The sequence below is a fragment of the Monodelphis domestica genome, chromosome 2, assembly GCF_027887165.1.
Source record: "Monodelphis domestica isolate mMonDom1 chromosome 2, mMonDom1.pri, whole genome shotgun sequence".
In the NCBI taxonomy this organism is placed as follows: Eukaryota; Metazoa; Chordata; class Mammalia; order Didelphimorphia; family Didelphidae; genus Monodelphis; species Monodelphis domestica.
The window spans coordinates 143,191,333-143,211,874 of NC_077228.1; the positions used below are offsets into that span (position 1 = coordinate 143,191,333).

The window sequence follows — 20,542 nt, forward strand, 5'->3', positions numbered from 1 at the left end:
AGACTGATTTCTTTCCATAGAATTCATATTTTCTATTCATGGTGTCTTAGGTAGAGGAAAAAGCTAAGCTCCTTTAGGCTTTATCTCTTTAAATGATCTTCCTATTGAGTAAATTTTTTTTAAAGTAAGCCAAGATTCTTTAAAATTTGTGGTTTTTAAATTGTCATCGTAAGCAATAAATAATGTGTGCATTTGACAATTTGTTATTAGAAACAGAAGAGATGCTATTTTAATTTGATTTCTTGAAACACCTGCTAATCTTCTAAATATATTTTCTGTAATAACTGATCACTTTTTATATATGTAAATATATACACATGAATAGAAAACAGTGAACATTCTAATAGCACAAAGAATATGCTCATCAAATTCCCACCTACTATAAGAGAGAGAAACCAGAATTACTTGATGGCATCTCTAAATTCAAACATTATAAGTAAATAAGTATAGGAGAGTGGTTGAAAAATAAGTCATGGGGAAAACTAGATGACTCAGTGGATTGAGAGCCAGGACCAGAGACCAGAGGTTCTGGGTTCAAATCTAGTCTCAGACACTTCCTAGCTGTGTGACCCTGGATAAGTCACTTAATCCCTATTGCCTAGGCCTTACCACTCTTCTGTCTTCAAACAAATACACAGCATTGGTTCTAAGACAGACGGTAAAGAATTTTTAAAAATTAATAAATCAGGTAATAGATATGATCTTTTTACAGTGGATTCTAAAAAGAATTCTCATTTAGAAATTGTGTTAAAATAAAGGACAACCATATTTACTGAAAAATCTAGAACTAAGTATACTATCTACAAGTGGCTAAATATTGCTAAGCAGTTATCTTGGTCAGGGTTTGAAATTTTTTTTTGTCATCAGCTGATTTCCAGCTACTTAAAAATTTCCAGTAATAGTACGCCCCCTTAGGAAACGGAGACTATTGCTTTAAAGGAGGTTTTTTTATTGCTCTATGAAGGCTCCATATCCAATCAATTGCTAAGGTCTATTAATTTTCTTTGTAACATCTCTCATATGTCCTTCTCTGCTACTCTCCTCTAACATTGTCACCAGCCTGGTGCCGGTCCTCATCTGGCCTATGTTAATAGCACACTTGTTGGTCTCCCAGTCTCAAGTTTCTACCCTCTCTAATCCATTCTCCTCTCATTTGTCAAATTGATTTTCCTAAAGACACTGGTATGACAATGTTACTCCCTAGTCAACAAACTCCCTATTACTTCCAGGAGCAAATATAAAATCCTCAAGTCCTGCTGACGCCTTCCTGCCTTTCCCATCTAACACCTTACAAATTCCTACCTTTCTCTACTACCATGTATTTATTCTGCCACCCAGTGAACCTGGCCTCTGTGCCTGTCAATTCTTTCACAAGACACTCCACTTCCCAACTTGTGGCTTTATCACTATCTCTCCCCTGTAATATTCTCTCCTTCCTCAGTTTTGCCTCCAGGCTTCCTTCAAATCTTAGCCAAAATCCCTTCTTCAAGAAGTCTTTCCCAGTTCTCCTTAATCAGAGCCTTCTACCTGAGGTTATCTATAATGTATCCCACATACATCTTTGTATATAGTTGCTTACAAGTTATCTTCACCATTAGACTGTAAGTTTCTTAACTATTGGTATTATTTTTTGCCTTTCTCTGTGTCTCCATTATTTTAGTATAGTACCTGGCACACATAAGGTGCTTTATAAATGCTTGTTGGAAGATTAACTGACCAGCTCCAGAGAATAGAGACTTATGGACACCTCAGCGATGTTTCTAGGAAAGAGTTAAGTGCTGGAGGGAGGACAGGAAGAAGTGAACCTGAAGCAGGACAATCTACAACAGGAGGTATCCCTATCTGAAAATGTACTTTCTATTTTACCTTTTTTTTTTTGCCACCTAGTTGGTAAGCTTGGTTGTTTCTATGCTGTAGTTAGGAATTTGTGGTCATCCTCTGAATTTCAGTGCCTTTGGGTAAAGATCTTACTGCCCTATCAGTTTTGCTGATATTTCTCAATTTCTTACTTTGAGTGCCTCTTTTTAACCTAACTGGTCCTAAAAGGAGATCACAGTGGATTAATAGAATTTTTAAATCTCCCAATTACCTTCTTCTTGAACTATAGCTTTTTCTAATTTCTAATTCTTCCTGGGTTTGCAAGGAATGGGGAGAATAGTCTGGTTCTCTGTGTTGTTCCTTCCCCTGCTCCACTCTAGTTCTTTCATTCACATAACAGATGGGGTTGAAAAAAAAAAACAATTTTTTTCCCCAGACAAAGGATCAGGACTTCTGTTTTGGAAGAAATTATTTGTCCCATCATTGCCACAGTTTTGAGATCATATAATTTAGAGCTACAAAGGGGAGGGAACAAATATTTATTAAGCATGAGCCAACACTGTGCTAAGCACGTTACAATTATGAACTCACCTGGTCTTCACAACAACCCAGGGAGATAGGTACTATTTTTATCTCAGTTTCACAGTTGAGGAAATTGAGGCACATATTTTTATTTGATTTGATTTTTTTAAATGCTTCAGGGAACATCAGAGATAACCTAATGCAGCACTTGACATTTTCATTTTATATATGAGGATATTAAGATTTAAAGAAGCTATAAACAACTATTTTAGTATTGCACCACAGAAATATAGGAATCCAACCTCAAGATTTTAAACTCCAAATTAAGTAGTTTTTACTCCAATGCTAATTATTTCCAGTCCTTTATACTTTTTTCTTCCCCAATTATTTAGTTGAATGCTGACAATCAAGTAGAAGTCTAAAATTAAAATGAAATCTGATAATTCAGGTTTCTTCATATATGAATAAAAATTTCACATCTTACCATATGTTCTTTTCAAAATGTATTTCCCATTTTATATGTATTAGCTATGTAATATACTATATCATAGAGACATTTCTAATAATTTCTGTATTGTGTGCTGTGGGAAGAGGACAATCATCCTATGGAAGGGGATCACAGGCTAGGGAACTCTAATGGAGACACTGGAGGACAGTAAGGTAGCAAATTTGTCTAGTACCTGATATCTTACTGTTGTTATGAGGCTGTACATAAACATGCATTTTATGTCATTACTGTGATATTCCCTTAGTTTGTTTCTTGCTTCTACTTCTACTAAAAGTCTACTAAAAGGTGGAAGGAAATCTCTCCCTCTCTGAAGTGATATGTTGTTTACATTTTGCAATATTACTGAGTAAAAAGAGGAAAACTTTGTTGTATTCACCATGTATGGTTTCCTCTTCATGATATCCCAAATCTCTCCAATTCTATCAATTCAGGCACAAGAATTAATATTGGAATATTTATAACAATAGAAGAAATAATTTTATTTTTAAAGTACTGAAAATGGTAATGTGGAGTTCTACTATTTATGTTTTGCTACAGTAATAATGCAAAGTAGAAAAAATTCTCAAAACTTTAAGATGTATTAAAAAAAGATGTGTAAAGAAGCCTAAAGCAAGTCAGTCATGGACTATATAGTTTGATTATAAATATAGTACTTCCATGTCCAATCTAAGATTCAATACATTCAGATACTTTATACCAACAGAAATTTTGAATCAGTGTTGGTTCTTGAAATAAATTAAGTTTCTATGTATGTTTCTAATGTCAAACTGGAAACAAACGGAATTCCCAGTTAATAAGGTGATTCATAATACTTTAACTTTTCTCAGTTGTTTTTTCTTATATTTAGAATGGATTTTTTTTAATGGCAGTTTCATGGTTCATCTGTAAATAGCTTTTAAACTATAAACGGTCAAATTCCCTAGATTAAGAATCCAACTCATTTTTAATCTTTAAAGCAAGGTGCTTATTAATATACAGATATTTTATAGAAATATTTTGCCAATAGGAAATGTATTATAGGTCTGATAAGTGTGACATGAAATTATATAAAAATATTTCCAAAGTTTTTCTCCTATAGTGTTGCATGATTAAGGAGAATTATGTCACTGCTTGTGTTGTTGAAAAAATTATATTTAAATTTAGGTGGAATTCTACTGATCTTAAATAATATTTGTGTTATCTCTTCTTTTTGCTTAGGAGTTATATATATATATATATATATATATATATATATATATATATAAATGAGGAAGAGATCAAGGGTGGGGTATAGGAATCATGAACTCTAGTTGTAGGATTTTCTTGATTTTGTATTCCAACTAGGACAAAATAATACTTATTTTCAGAAGGGCCAAAATTTCCAAAACAATGGTCAGTGGAACTTTAAGGACCCTATTTTTCACAATTCAAGAATAGGAAATTTGTATATTTCTGTCAGTTTTCTTCTTCTACTCATTCCCTCCACATTCTTAGGAGTTACTTAGCTAAAAATTCCACCTTCTACAAACCTTTCCAGAGACTTCTTTATGTTAGCTCCTGCTGTTTTCTTCAATTTATTCTATCCTATCTTGTTTGTACAGTTGTTTGCAGTGCTGTCTTCCTTGAATGTAGGAATTTTTTTGCCTTCCTTTTTTTGGATATCCAGTGTTTAGCACAGGGCCTGACACAAAAGTAATTGGTTAATAATGCTTGTTGATTGCACTGACTTATTAAATAGCTCTATTATATAAGAATATATACAAATTTCAGTATATAAGTATCAAGAGTAGAGTGAGATATGGCAAAATGGAAATCTTTCTGATCTCTCTGCCATGTTTTTGAAGGAGGTACAATGAGTCAGAGCAGGGGGAAATATATTTCAAGAGAATAGATGTAAACAAAACAGTAGCAGAAAAAAGTAATTAATGCACATTGGAAAGGAGGAATCGAGTAAGAGTGGAGAAGAGCACCACTATAGTAGTATGATACAAGGCTGAAGAATAATAGTTTTGCACACCCCCAACAATTTAAAGCTTTATGGCAAAAGTGCTGCAAAGTAAACCATATCTTTAGGGTACAGTATTTTACTTTTGCAAGAAAGTTTACCATTTTAAAGTATTCATCCATTCCAAAGAAGTAAAATCATACAGCATTTCAAGTTAATTTAATAAAATAGTAAATCCCTTTCAATTCAGAATTAGAGATTTGGGAAAGGTTTAGCTTTTAGATTGAGTCCATTCACCAATACAATCTGGTATTGCATGTGCTTTCATAGAGTTCTGTGGAAGATCTTGCTTGGGAGGTGCTATTTTGAGAAATAGTTCTTAATTGTGGAAATTAAAGGCTATATGGTAATGCCATGCTGCACAACGGATTTAAGGTGGTCGTCCACATTTTGTGTTGATACATCCTTCTACCCTATATTTCCAAAGCTTGATTCTTCCCCTTTCTAGACTTAAGTCTTCTAGTGTAGGGCACACCATTTCTCAGGATGTGGTTCCCTCGTCAAGCTCTCTACACTGCTAGATGAAGAAAAACCTGGCTTAGGGAAATGCAGGTGCCTCGTTCCCTCCCGATCAGCACCAAAAGTCTGGAGGGTGGAGGATGGCGTGGGGTAGACCCGAGAGGAACAAGACAAGCACCTTCACTAGCCCCGTTCCGAGGCGCGTCTTAATTGCATGCAATGAAGAGGTGGCGGTGAATGAGGGAAATGAAGGGGAGTAGTCTCAGCCCCGGCGTCGAGTTCCTCCCCAGAGAGGCGGGAAGCGAGGGAATGAGCATGAGGGTGAAGGTACAGAAGAGTCCCAGCTAAAAATGACCACCCCCCTCTCCTCCCCGCCCCGGGTCTGTCTTGTGGGGAGTGTTCTCGCGAGAGGAGTGGGGGGGTGGGGTGGGGGAAAGAGCGGAGAGCGCGAGTGTGATTGTGCGTGTGTTTGTGTTTGTCGCGCGCCCGCGTTCACGTGCTGTAGAGAAGCTCAGGCTGCCCCGGGTGTAAGGAGGTGGGGGGAGGCTGAGGACTAGGACCCGGGCTGGGAAGGAGGGGAGGAGGGGGCGGGTCGAGGGAAGGGGGAAGCCGTGCTCGTCCGCGCACGACAGAGAGCCAGTCCCTGACGTCAGGAGTTTTCCTCAAAGTCAACAACAAGCCCCGCGGCGGCGGCGGCAGCGGCTGCTGGAGCCCAGGCTCCTGCCCGAAGGAGGAGGAGGAGGAGCAGGCGGTGGTGGCCGGTGTACCGGGAGAGGAGGAGGAAGAGGAGGCGGCCGCGTCCCGTCCAGTCCCGCACCGGCCCTCACCGCCCTAGCCCTCGGTGTGGAGTCCCGCAGCCTCGCCCGCCGCGACTTCGGCGGCAGCCCCGCGGAGGGCGGGGCCCGTGGCCTGGGGCGGCCCTAGCTGCCTCCTCCCTTTTCCCCTCCGTGACCCGGACTCCCCCATCTCTCCCGCCCGGGTGGTGTTTTCTGGTGATGAATTGAATTTGTAGCCGATATCCGATTCCCATGTAGAGTCTCCGCCTCCCTCTCCTCCTCCTCCTCCTCCTTCCCCGCCGCCGCCTCCTCCTCCCAGGCCTCGCTCCCCCCCCTCCCGCCGCCGCCGCCACCTCCTCCTCCTCCTCCTCCAGCTCTAGCTCCGCGGCCGGGCCGGGCTCCCTTCCTCCCTCCCTCCCTCCCCTCCAGCTCGCCCTCCCGCCGGCCACACCGGGTACCAGGGGGGGCGAGAGGCACTGCGGGGTGGGGGGCGGACAGGAGGGGAGGAGGAGGAGGGAGGGAGGGGGACCCCCGAGTCACCCCCTCTCCTCCCCCCGCCCCCCGGCTCCATCCTCCGCCGCCGCCGCCGGAGCAGCCGCGGTGCCGCCGCCGCCGCCTTTGCAGGTAACAGCCTTCCCCTCCCCCCCCAGCCCCTCTTCCTTTCCTTCCCTCTGCTCCCACTGCCCCCCTTCCCCCTCCTTCGGGCGGGGAGAAGGCGGCGGGGCGGGGCACGGTTGGCGGGGTATGTCTGGGCTGTCACCGCACCGGTGAGATGGGTGCCTGAGGCCAGCGTGCGGGACCGGGAATGGGGTGGGTAATGGGGGTGGGCGGCAAGCCGAAGGCAGGTTGTGGGGGAGGGGGAGGATGGAGGTGGCCCCGCGTAAATGACACTTAGTTGACATCCCCCCTCTCCCCGGAAGCGGGAGGAGGAGGGAGGGGTGTGTGAATAGTGGGGATAGGGATTGGGGGGAGGGGTGTCTCCGGCCTAGCGGTACCGTCTATGTCTGAGCTGCCTCAACTCCCTTGCGCCTCCCGCCTCTGCGCCACGCTTCCTCCCTCCGGACCCGAGGCTCGCACCCGCGCCCTCTCCACAGCAAGGGCTGGGGGCCGCTCCGCTAGCCCTGGGGGAGAGGTTATATAATGTGCCCCGCATTCTCTGGCGTGTGCGTGCCTGTGTTTGGGTTGGGTTTGTGCGAGGGTGACTCCCGTGACTCCCCGGCGCCCTGTTTGCTTGTCTGGGGTGGGGTGTAGTGGAGAAGATGCCCGGGAGCCGTCTTCCTCCTCTGTCCTTTCCCACCGCTCCTTGATGCACCGAAGGCGGGGGTGGGGTGGGGTGTAAACGTGCTTGTCTGTGTTTTTAATAGTAGTGGGGTTTTGATCCGCTCGGGAGTTGTGTGCTAAGAATAGAAATGTGCGGAAGATGCTGGGTTTGGCTTTTCCAGTGATGCTGCCGCTATTGGCGGCGGCGGCGGCGGCTGAGGCGGCAGCAGCAGCAGCAGCTTGAGCTGCAAGTAAACAAACCAGTTCTCCTCCCGGTCCTCCTCCTCCTCTTCCTCCTCCTCCTGCTCTTTCGGTCTGCATCAGCCATGATGTATGGTGGGGCCCCTCGGAGCCCAAAGTTGATGTCTAGTTGATTGGTTCGCTGTGAAGATCAAATCGTTATCTCTGGTTTGGGATTTCCCTGAAAGTCACAGCTCTGTTGGAGACGGTGAATCTGTCAGGAGACAGGGTTTCAAATAACAGTACTTACTGTTTACCTGCTGAAAGCAGAGTAGATACCTACACATTTTGAAAGTCAAGGGTAGGATGACTCCACTTTCCAGAATCAAATTCCTGTGTATGTAGCATTTGGTTGAAAGCCAAATGGCTTATAATTTAATGAAGTTTTAAACGGTGTCTACTTCTAAATGACAGCTAGACTAGTTATTGAGAACAGTGAAGGTTTTAGAGTCTGTCAGAAGTTAGGAATACAAAACAGTTGGTTTATGGTATATAATTAATTGGCAGTTATCTTAAAGCAGTAATGTATATCTGCATTTCAATATCAGAAATGTTTTACATCATGAAGTGTATTTTTATGACATTACATTAGTAATAATTAGTTTTCTAAGTAAAATTTTCCATGAAAACTTTTCATTGTATGACAGTTTTTGAGTTGTTTATGAAATAATTGAGTAACCTGAAATAGATGGAATAAGGTAGAAAAGTGCCTAAAAGGCTGATATTATACTCCATTAAAGATGCTGTAGGAAGTATAAAGATCACTTGTCAAGTGCTTGAGTGCCCCATGTGAACATGAACTTATAAAAGTTACAACAACTTTAATTGGAGTTAGTGAGAAAACATGTCAAAGAATATGTCAAAGAAATTACTACTGTATTTCTTTTGTAGTGATTTGACAAACTAATTTACATTGTTATTTTAAGTAGAAATTTCCTTTTACACATAGGGCATTATCTTGATTTTGAAAGTTAACTGAGCAGATTCAACTTACTGAGTTGACAATATTTTTAATTATATTCGTTCTGGTTATAGTGATTGCATTGTATGTCTGAAATAAACATGGGAATTTAAATGAATTTTAGTTCTTAGTTTTATGTCTATACTTCGTGTTATCAGTGTATGTTTTCTTTAAATCAAAAATAGTGTCCTAAGATAAGTAGAAAGTAAACTTGCAGAAATGACTTTTGCGGTTTGTGACTTATTTTTATGTTACCACGTAGTTTTTCTATAATGATTACTTTCAGTTTTTTAAAAAGTCAGTTGCTCCTTTTTCATTTGGAAACTAAATTTTGCCATTGGTCATAGATTTGTGTATGTCAAATTTTTCAAAATTGTAAAGAAATTTTGTATTTATAAAACATTGAAAATGCTATTGTTTTCAGTAAGGTTTGAATCAGAACTTTTGTTTGCTTTTTATTTAAAAGATTATTATCATTAAAATAATTAAAAATAAACTTGTAAATGTGCATATTTATTAATTATTAAAAATCTTTCACATTGGCATTTTAATATTTGTCTACTCCATTGTGCCTAATGGAGTAATTTGCATATAATAGGAACTGGGTAAATACTTTGTTTTCGGGTTTTAATTTGGAGGTCCAAGCTTTTATTACTCAACTTTTACTGCCTGTACTTCTTTAAAAGAGGAACATAATATTCAAACTTAGAAAGTTTTAAACACTTCTTTAATCTTTGCACACATTTGAAGAGTTAGTTCTTTTCTCTAGTTTTATGTCTTCTGTATTTGCTTTTGGGGAGTAAGAGGACAACACTGTTAAAAGTTTTGTCATTTTCTCATTAGAATGATAAATTGTTGTAATTTAAAGTATTTAGCTATGAATCAATAAGGTGAAAGAACTAAAATATTCATTTTGGTTAGTTTAAACCAATAGATTCATTTTTTGTTTTAAATTTTAATAAATCAGTGTGTAGTTGTACAAAAATTACTTCTGTACAAGATTTTTGTATTTGAATATTCAAGTTATTTAAATTAGGTTTTTTTGATAATATGCAGTGGAGAATATTCATTGAGATTCTAAATAACAATTTGAAGAATGTATAGAGTTCTGAATAGTAGTTACAAGGTGTTTATATTATGTATATATTTTATATTAATTTTTAAAGAGAACCTTAGATCATATACTAGTTTAAATTAAGCATGTTATGTTTTAAATTATGTGACTGGATTTGATTTAGTGGTCTAAAATCTGTTTAGTATTTAAAGAACAATTTTTTAACTTGTTTACTCTTACTGTAATAGACTTAATAGTGAAGTTGTCAAGTGTTGCTAATGTAGAATAATAATTCTTTTAGAAGCAAATAAATAAACAGAAATGAGTCTGGATGCTTTTATTGAATAATCTTTTGGAATTCCTTTTTCTTACAAGTGTTTAAAAATGTCAAATTAACTTCCTTTAGTGCTTCTCAGCTCTTAATTGCAGTATCCTAGCATTCCTATTATTAGTTGTATTAGATATGAACACTAGCTTCCAAGAAACCTACTTCACATGTTAATTCATAGTCTAAATGAATGAAATACTGACATTTTAACTTATTTTTTAGTATGCTTTCTTTCCAATTCATTCCTGTTTCATGTTACCTGCAGACAGCCCTATTTACAAATGTAACCACACTCCTAATATTATAGAGTGAGAAAAAATAGTTTATGTTCATTGGTATGGTTTCTGTGCAGAAACATAAAAGAAACTCCTTTAGAGGAACTTAAATGAACAAGAATTGGTCTTTCAAAATCAGAAATTATTTAGAAAATTTTAGGTGAAGGGATGACTGTTACATAATGGCATTTTCTTAAGCTCAACATTTGTTTAAATGAATTTGTATGTAACTCTTGAATCTTTAACGTTTTTACATTTTTGTCACTCAAATTAGGTTCTAAATTCCTTTAGGCCAGACACTATATTTTACTGCTTTATAAGTCTCCTGGCTTTTATGCTTGAAGTATAGTGCCAAATGTGTAGACCTTTAGAATACTAAAATTATTTAATTGGGAGAAACCTGCATAAGGAGGAATTGAATATTGAAAGGTTAAATGACTTGTTCCTGATCACAGAATAGGTGGTAATAGAGATGAGACTAATTTCCAGAGCCTACCTTTTTCAATGTCATTAGATGCCCCCCCCCCCCCAAAAAAACCCAAAAAGATAAAATTAAATTTCAGTGACAGCAGATTGGTCAGTTTAATAGTTTGGCAATGTGTAAAAAATACCCGATTGCTTGAATTTTAAAAAACTAAATTAGTTATTTTAAAGTATAGGCAAAACTAGTTTTGTCTCATGCTGGAAAGAAAACAGTGAGAGATTTAGTTTTATTTTTCAAGTTATAATTGAAATAAGGTCAGTTTGAGATTGTGCCAGGTGGACTATTTCAAACTGCTTATGTTACTAGTGATATCATTACAGTGAAATAAATGGTTGTATCCATCAGGAATTTGGTGGATCAGCTGGTGTCCATCAGGTTTGGTTGTTCAGGTGAACCAGATAAGCCTGAAATGTAGTAAGAGACAGCTATAAACCAATATAAAGTTGCTTTTTCATTTTATTGAAGTGACTAAAATGTTAAAACCAACAAAAAACTGAGATGAGAAGGAAGAAAAAATGTTTTGTAATGAAAAATGTGTCTGTATATAAACTTCATCATAGTTTTTTAAAAATGTACTTGGGAAACGAACTGTATATGTGACAAGTTAACTCCCCCTGCCCTCCAACTGTTTAACCTGTCCTTAGATTTTATTGTTGTTGTTGCTATGGCCTGCAAAATTCAATGATGGATGGAGCTAAAGAAAGTTTAAAAAGAAATTGGGAGTTATTTTCCTTATTTTCAGAAGATAAGAAGGATGAACAAATGTTTTTCACATAGGAATTTTTTATGCTTAAAATAGTTTCAAATGTGGTAAAAAGAGATTTTGATGCAAGTTTAAGGGCAAAGGCAATCCAAGTTAACCAAGGCTGCGTTGTTAACTTTTTCTTACCGTGAACCTAAAAATATGTTTATAGTTTTATCCAGACTTAACTGCGATATTCTAGAGATTGCTTTTCCCACCATACTATCAGTGAATATACTAGTAATTGATCATAATAAATTGTTGACAGTTGTTTGTAGTTTATCTATCATAATGCCAAAGTAACTTTACCATTAGTTGTTAAATAATTTTTTGTGGCTTCTAGCTAAGGAATTAAGGCATAACTAGGGAACTTTAGTAATATTTTTTGTTAAAGCAAAGTTTGTGAACTTAATGGTTATATTTGACATATTAAAAATATTGGTTTTTTTTGAACTGGTGAGAATCTGGTTGTCACATGTATAAAAAAATTCAAGAATAATGATTGTTACTTGGAGTTAGAAGGCATCAATCTACTGCTAACTTACTGTGAATCCTTGGAGTGTGGTGCTATACTTCATTGGGTAGTAGTTTCCTTATTGCAAAGTGGGAAATTTGCTACCTGTTACTACTTATTTCATAAGGTTATTGTGATGTTTAGGGCAAAGAGCATTAGATTTGGAATAAGATGTCCTTTCCTTTCCTACCTTGGGCAATGCACTACACTCTTAATTTCTTTATCTATAAAATTGGGTAGTTTTTGATGACCTTCATGGACTTTCCCAAACTTTTTGATAGAATATACTGCTATATTGTAAATTAGGAAAAAAATTTTAACATCTTATACTTTTGAGGAAAAGAGAAATTCTTGAAGGGATTTGGGATAAATTCTTGAATAAACATTTATTTGAGCTACTAGAGATGTAAGTATAAGTGACAAGTATAGAATGGTTTTTAGACAGGTAATTGATATTAGTTATAGTGGGGAAAATGTTAGTTGTGGGATCAAACAACCTCACTTATTTTTTCTGGGTTTTGTTTCCTCATTTTGAACCTGAAAGTTGAGGTGGTTTCTAAAATACCTAAATCTTATGGTTCTATACTGGAAGTTAGATGGGATCCTTTTAACCACCTCACTTGAACACCAAACTACTACTAGTAGTAAACTAATAATTGCTTTAGGTACCATGCTAGGCACTTTGGAAACAAAGAAGAAAGAAAGAAGAGAAAGTGAAAAAGAAGAAAAGAAAATTTTAAAAAGCAGCCCCTGCATTCTAGGACCTTCCATTCTACATGGAAGAGAAACACAGTTAATGCTATAATTACATACATGAAAATAAATGCAAAATAGCTACAAAATAAAGGAAATACAGATAAATATTAAAGTAATAGAGCACTAACATCTTGGGAAATCTTGGGGAGGGGGGGACTTGAACCAATCTTTGAAATGAGTCTAGAGATTCCAAATTTTGAATATGAGGATGAGAGAAGATACCAGGTTTGTGCAAAAGTCAGGTAAGAGATGAAATGGTGGATAAAAGAAACAGTAAGTAGGCTAGTTTGGCTAGAACATAGAATGTATGAAGAGAAGATAATGTGAAAACAGTTTGAAAAGACAGCTTGGAATCATTCTGAAGGAAGGGAGCTTAGTCTGGCCTTTCTACTAGCTTTAGAGTTGAGTCAAAAATTGTCTTCAAAAACTCGCTGATGCTTGCTATCTGTTTGACCTTGTGCAGATTATTTAATCTCCTTGGGTTTCAGTTTCTTCATCTGCCTGTTGAGAGGATTGGGTTAGATGGTCTCTGAGGTCACTTCAAGATCAAACTGCATTTCTAGATCTCCTTCCAGGACTTAAAAGTCAGAACAAAGGAGCATTTAGTATCAGGCACTGTACCAAATGCTGGGGATAAAGACAAAAAGTAGTTCTTGCTCTCAAGGAGCTCACAATCTAAGGAGAGACAAGTTCAATAACCATGTAAAGACAAAATGCATACATAATAGACTTCTTCTGGAAGATAGGATTTTAGCTGGGTCTTGAAGGAAGCCAAGGAAGCTACCAGGTGGAAATGAAGAGTACCAGGTATGGGAGACAGAAAATGCTCAGAACTACAGCATGGAGCTTCTTATTCTTGAAACAGCCAGGAAACTAGTGTTAACTGTATTGAAGAATAAGGGAGTGTTGGAGCAGAAAGTAAGGTGTAAGGAAACTGGAAGCTTAGGAGGGGGCCAGGTTATGAGGGACTTTGAACACAAAAAAGAGGATCAGAATAGACTACTAAGAGGATTAGAATAGAAGACAAAATCAACAACTCTTCCTGCTATCTTGTGAGAGGAATAGCCAGGAACTCAGTGTCCCTGGATATGAGTACCTTGAGATAAACTATAAGATTAGATAGATAGTTGAAGGTCAAGTTATAAATGTCTTCGAATGCCACTGTTGGATTTTACATTCGATCCCAGAGAAGATAAACACTGGAGTTAATTTGACAAATGAGAAGAGGATGACAAGTGGTGAGAGACTTAACAAAGGGATTTTATATTATGTTTGGGAAGCAATAACTACTGAAGTTTCTTGATATGGAAGTGATAGGTTTGGCATCTCTGATAGGACTTGTGAGTTTGTAAATCTGGGTGATGAGGAGAGTAGTTTCTTGCTCCTGACCTGCTAAGTCATCTATAGGTAGCTATCACTATCCAATGCTAACTGTTGCTGAAGAAAGTTGCAAAACAGATTTTATTTTACCCACAGTGAATAATCTTAAATAAGGCTTGCTACTTGACTAGTGTTACAACCCTTCTCTGTCTCCTTAATACCCAAATCAAATCCCTGCTTAAATTATACTAGATCTCCTAGACTTGGAATGATTGTATGGTATGTTGGAAAGAGCTTTGGATAGGAAGACCTGGGATCTAATTGATTTCCAAATACCTGGGCTTCTGTTTTCTTTAGTAGGCAGTCACAACCGGGATAGTTTTCTGCTATCTAGTTTAAACTTTGTCATTTCTCCTATTTCAGTTCCTGTTTCTCCTTCAGAATATAGCTTAACAGTTAGAGACTCAAAGAGATTGTATATGTAAAGCATTTGGCAAATTATAAAGAACCATATGAATAACTATTATAATAACTTCTTTCACATAAGATTGAGTTCAGATAATGTGTACTCCTACTTCTCTTTCTTAAAACTTCTTTATATCATCATCTAATCTCTGTTCTTTCTTTGGTCCCAGAAGAGTTATTCCTGTACTTATCACTAACCCTTGACCCCACTGAAAAGGTAAAATGTCAGAATCAAATTAATTGTAATGACCAGAGAAAAGAGGAAGAAAATATGAATAGAGATGGGGTGGGGGAGACTGAGGGAGTAGTATGATACATATTTTGTCCAGTGTAGTTTCCTGGTGGCTTGGATTTTGCTCACATTTTTCTTTATAGGATTCAAAAGTTTTACACATAAATGTACACATGTATAGTATGTAGAAAAATTAAACATGTGACCTTAAGCCAGTAATTAACCTCCCAGGGCTCTAATCCTTTTAAAACTAACTTGCAGACTTGATGCTAGCCTTCTTTGGTGGATTGAGTTTCCTCATAGGAAAGGTCTTTGTAACCCAATGAAATTAGAGAACCAGTTTTAAAAAATTATTTATTAGGGGAGGCTGGGAAAAACTGCTGATCTGCAATGCTTTTACTTTTTTGCTATCTGCTGTTTATTTTTTTAACCCTTACCTTCCATCTTGGAATCAATACTGTGTATTGGCTCCAAGGCAGAAGAGCCATTAAGGGCTAGTCAATGGGGGTCAAGTGACTTGTCCAGGGTCACACAGCTGGGAAGTGTCTGAGGCCAGATTTGAACCTAGGACCTCTCATCTCTAGGCCTGGTTCTCAATCCACTGAGCCACCCAGCTTCCCCCTGTTTATTTTTTTTTAATTAATCGAAATTTACTTCCTTTTATTCCACCCTGCAATTCCCCATTGAGAAAGACAAATAAAACTCTTGTTACAAATATACATAATCAAACAAAATATATTCCTACATTAGCCATGCTCAAAATCTATGTCTCATTTTGTACTTTGAGTACCATATCTCTCTGTCTATTGAGGTGGATAAGTAGCATGTTTTTTTTAGCAAATCTTTTGTAATTGTGGTTATTGTGTTGATTGGAGTTCTTACATTTTTCAAAGGTGTTTGTGACTTGTCTTTCATTTTGCTTGTATTTGGTCTAGTGTAGTGAAGAGATTGAGTGCTGGGTTAGGGTTAGGGTTACCCCACACAGGCAAGGGAGGAAGCACACCCATTGGGCTACTGGATGGGTGGTGAGAAATGTCCTCAGCTAGTGTAGAGAGGAGGAGGTGAGTGGTCTGAGCTCTCTGCTCCCCTCCAGCTCTGCCTCTTGTGAGCTACCCACCTCATCATTGGGCTACTGGGCAGAGGATTGGGGGATATGAAAAAAGATCAGGCATGGTGGAGGGGGGGAGGTGGAGCAGCTCCACCTGAGACCCTCTGCCTTTCTAGTAAAGAACTCTGGAGGTTGAGGGAGGGTGGCTGTGTGCTCCCAAAGAGAGCTCTGTGTGCCATCTTTGGCACCTGTACCTTAGGTTCACCATCACTATCCTAGGACAACCCTTTCCTCTACTTTTTTCATTATTTCCCTTGAAATTCTTGATCTTTTTTCTATTCCACATGATTCCGTTATTTTTCTAGCTCTTTAGAGGAATCCTCTGATAATTTGATTTGTATGTCATTGAATGAGTAAATTAATGTAGTATTTTCATTTTCATTAAATTGGCATTACTTATCCCGTGAGCAATTTATTTCTGATAGTCTTTATGTAAAAAGCATTCATATAATTCTTGTGTCTTAGAAAATAGACTTTCAAACATTTTATAGATTCTATAGTTATTTTAAATGAACTTTTTCTTTTTTCTCTTCTTTTTTTATTGGTAGTATTTAGAAATGCTGATGATTTGTGTGAGTTTTTTTATCCTTTCACATTGCTGAAGTTATTGCTTCATTTTATGTTTTTAGTTGACTCAGGTTTTCTAAATAAACCATCATCTCATCTGTAAAAAATGAAATTTTGTTTTCCATTTAATTATTTCCTCAATTTCTTTTTCTTGTCTTACTACTATTAATTAGCATTTTTAACATTGTATAAAAAAAAGTAGTGATGATAATGGGCTTCCTTGATTTTCCCGTCATATTATTGGAAAGGCCTTTAGTTTATCCCCATTAGATATAATACTGGCCCCTGGTTTTAGATAGAAACTATTTATTTGAAGGATAGATCCATTTATTCCAGTACTTTGAACTGTTTTTAATAAAAGATGAGATATATGTTGCTAATCACTTTTTCTGCATTTGATAGGATGACATGATTTTCATTGTTTTTTTATTAAGAGGTACAAGAGTGGTAAGGGATATATTTGGGTTTAGGTGACTTGTCCAGAGTATAACACAAGAATGAAGTGTCTGGGATCACATTTGAACCCAGGCCTTCCTGACTTCTGGTCTGCCTCTCAATTCACTGAGTACTATTCACTAGCTGCCCTAGTCCATTGATTCTTAAATGATCCCAGAATGGTAGGATTAATTTAAAACTCCATTAACAATACATTAGTGTCTCAGTTTTTCCACATCCCCTCCAAATTTCTCATTTTCCTTTTCTGTAATATGTTAATCTCATAGGTTTGAAGTGGTCCCTCAGAGTTGTTTTAATTTGAATTTCTCTTAATAATGATTTAGAGCATTTTTTTCATATGATTATAGATAGCTTTGATTTTTTTTCTTCTGAAAACTATTTTGTCATCTCTTTTGATTACTATATCAATTTGGAAAATGACTTGCTTTCTTATTAAGTAGACTCAATTTTTTATGTATTTGATAAATGAGGCCTTTATCTGAGATATTTGCTTTAAAAATTCCTCTCCCCACCAATTTTTTCCTTTTCTTCTAATTTTGGCTGCTTTGGGTTTGTTTCTGCAAAAACTTTTAAATTTAATGTATGCAAAAATTGTTCATTTTTTGATATAATTTAGACAACATTACATTCCAGTTTTTTGAGCAGTTTTTGTCATATAGTGAATAAACTTGTCCCCAAAGCTTGGATCTTTGTATCCATCAAATACACTGGTCATTTACTACTGTGTATTATATACCTAATCTAATTCACTGATCTAACAGTATTTTTTAGCCAATATAAGATTTTTTTGATAATTACCACTTTGTAATAGAGTTTGAGATCTATTATAGCTAAGTCATCTTTCTTCACATTTAAAAAATTTATTCTCTTGATATTTTTGACCTGTCCTTTCAGATGAATTTTGTATTTCTTATCACATAAAATAAAATTTTGGTAGTTTTTAAAATTGGTATGGCATTGCATAGTACATTAATTTAGGTAGAATTATCATTTTTATTATATTGGCTTCACCTACCAATGAGAATTATTTTTCTTATTGTTTAGATATGACTTTGTATGAAAAATGATTTGTAATTGTGTTTGAATTTCATGCGTTTGTCTTGGCATATAGATTTCTAAATATTTTATGTTGTCTACTTTATTTTAAATAGATTCTATCTGGACTTTGTTGGTAACATATATACTGATCATTCATGTGAGTTTATTTTACAACCTGAAACTTTGCTAAAGTTCGATTTTTGGTTGATTTTCTAGGATTATCCAAGTATACTATCATATATGCAAAGAGTAATAGTTTTGTTTCCTCCTTGCCTAATTCTAATTCCTTCTGTTTGTTTTTCTTCTCTTTATATAGCTAGCCTTTTTATTGCATTATTGAATAATAGTGGTGATAATGGATGCTTTACCCCTAATCTCAGGGGAAGGCTTCTAGGTTATCTCCATTTCAGAAAATGCTTATTGATGGTTTTAGTAGATACTGTTTATCATTTTAGGGAAAGCTCCATTACTTCCTATACCTTCTTGTGTTTTTTAATAGGAAAGAGTGTTGTATTTTGTCAAAAACTTTCATCTCTTGAGATAATCAAAGGATTTTTGTTGGTTTTCTTAGTGATATGGTCAGTTATGCTGATAGCTTTCCTAATATTGAACCAACCTTATATTACTGGTATAAATCCCACCTAGTCATAGTGCATGCTCTTTATTATATATATATATATATATATATATATATATATATATATATATATACATACTTATGTAATTTCCTTGCTTATATTTTATTTAAACTTTTTGTATCAATATTCATTAAGGAAACTGGTCTATAGTTTTCATTCTCTGTTTTTGCCTTCCTGGTTTAAGTATCAGCACCATATTTGTGCTGTAAAAGGAATTTGGTAGGACTCCTTCTTTGCCTAGTTTTCTGAATAATTTATATACTATTAAAATTAATTGTTCTTTAAATATTTAGTAGAATTCACTTGTGAATCCATCTAGTCCTGGTGATTTTTATTTTCTTAAAGAGACCATTAATGGCTTATTTAATTTCTTTTCCAAGATAGGATTATTTAAGTATTCTATTTCTTCTGTAAATATTCATCTGATTTCCTTGCATTTTTAGATTTATAGGCATATACAGTCATCTTTATTGGAGCTGAATTCATTTTTGATAATGGCAATTCCATTTTCTTTTTTTTTTAAATCAGATACATCAATGGTTTTATCCATTTTACTTTTCCTCCCATAAAACCAGCTGCATTTTGGTTTATTAATTCATTGGTTTTCTTTAAATTTTATTAATGTCTTGATTTTCAGGATTTCCAATTCGATGTTTAACTAGGGATTTGATTTTATTTTTCTAACTTTTTTAGTTGTATGACCAATTTATTGATCTGTTCCCTGATTTATTGATTTTTTAGCCTTTGGAGATTTAAATTTACCCACAGTTACTACACAGTGCTTTGGGTGCATCCCATGAATTTTGGCATATTGTCTCTTTTTCGGCATTCTTTTAATGAAATTTTTTATTTTTTTCTAGGATTTGTTCTTTGATGTACTCATTCTATAGGGTTATATTATTTTGTTTCCAATTAAGTTTTTAATCTATGGTTCCATGGCCATTTGTTGAATATAATCTGTTTTACATTTTGATCATGATGAATTTCATATTTCTACTTTTTTGCATTTATTTGTGAGGTTTTATCCTCCAGTACATGGTCACTTTTTGTGAGATGCTTTGTACACTGAAGGTATATTCCTTTCTATTCCTTCTTTCAGTTTTCTCCAGAAGTCTCTCATATCTACTTTTCCTAATATTCTATTCACATCCTTAACTTTTTTCTTGTTCATTTTTGGTTAGCTTTATTTAGTTTTGAAAGAGGAAAGTTGAAAGCCCCCACTAGTGTAGTTTGTGTGTTTCCTCCTGCAACTCATTTAATTTCTTTAAAAATTTGGGTGTTCTACTGTTTGATACAAATGTGTTTAGTGTTGATGTTACTTAATTGTCTATGGCAGTGATGGTGAGCTTTTTGGAGATGGAGTACCATACCCACCACTCACCCCCAGACCCTGTGCCATGCCTCTCCCCTACACTGAGTGCTGTGCTTGCCCAGCCGCCCCCCCTTAACCCACACAGGGGAGAGAGGAAGCACTTCCATTGGGCTGCTTGTAGAAGGGTGTTTGTGAAGTGAGAAATATTCTCAAGGAGTGTAGAGAGGGGGAAAGGAGTGGTCCGAGCACTCCACTCCCTTCCAACTCTGCCTCTTATGAGTTGCCCACCGTAATACCCCTTGTGTGCTTCCATTGGGCTGCTGGGTAGAGGGGCAGGGGATGTGAAAAAAAAATGTCATCGGGCATGATGGAGAGGGGGAGGGGAGCAGCTCCACTCAAGTACCTCTGCCTTTCTAGAAACAAACTGTCAAGGGAAGATGGCCATGTGTCCACAGAGAATGTTCTTTGTGCCATCTTTGGCACCCATGCTATAGGTTTGCCATCCTTGCTTTATGGCATCTTTTAGCATAATATAGTTTCCTTGCTTATCTTTTAGTTAGACCCATTTTTGCTTTTGCTTTATCTGAGATCATGATTGCTACAGTTTTTTTTTTTTTACAATTTAAACATTATTTTATTTGGTCATTTTCAAGCAATATTCCTTGGAAACAAAGATCCTTTTCTTTTCCTCCCCCTCTCCCACCGTCCCTCCTCTAGCCAATGCA

The 20,542-nt window shown here is 36.9% G+C and overlaps 1 protein-coding gene across 6 annotated transcripts in view; it reads left to right on the forward strand.

The window, feature by feature from the left end:
• The window catches only part of AKT3 (AKT serine/threonine kinase 3), a 443,431-nt gene that overhangs the window by 46,028 nt on the left and 376,861 nt on the right, over positions 1-20,542 (forward strand). For 3 of the 6 annotated variants that reach the window (XM_056814176.1, XM_007481547.3, XM_056814178.1), the window contains exon 2: positions 1,661-1,832. The gene's annotated coding sequence lies outside the window, so the exon portion shown is untranslated. Of the gene's footprint in view, positions 1-1,660; positions 1,833-6,343; positions 6,692-20,542 lie in introns of those variants that run through there. The other 3 variants (XM_056814180.1, XM_056814181.1, XM_056814175.1) reach the window with 3 other exon arrangements.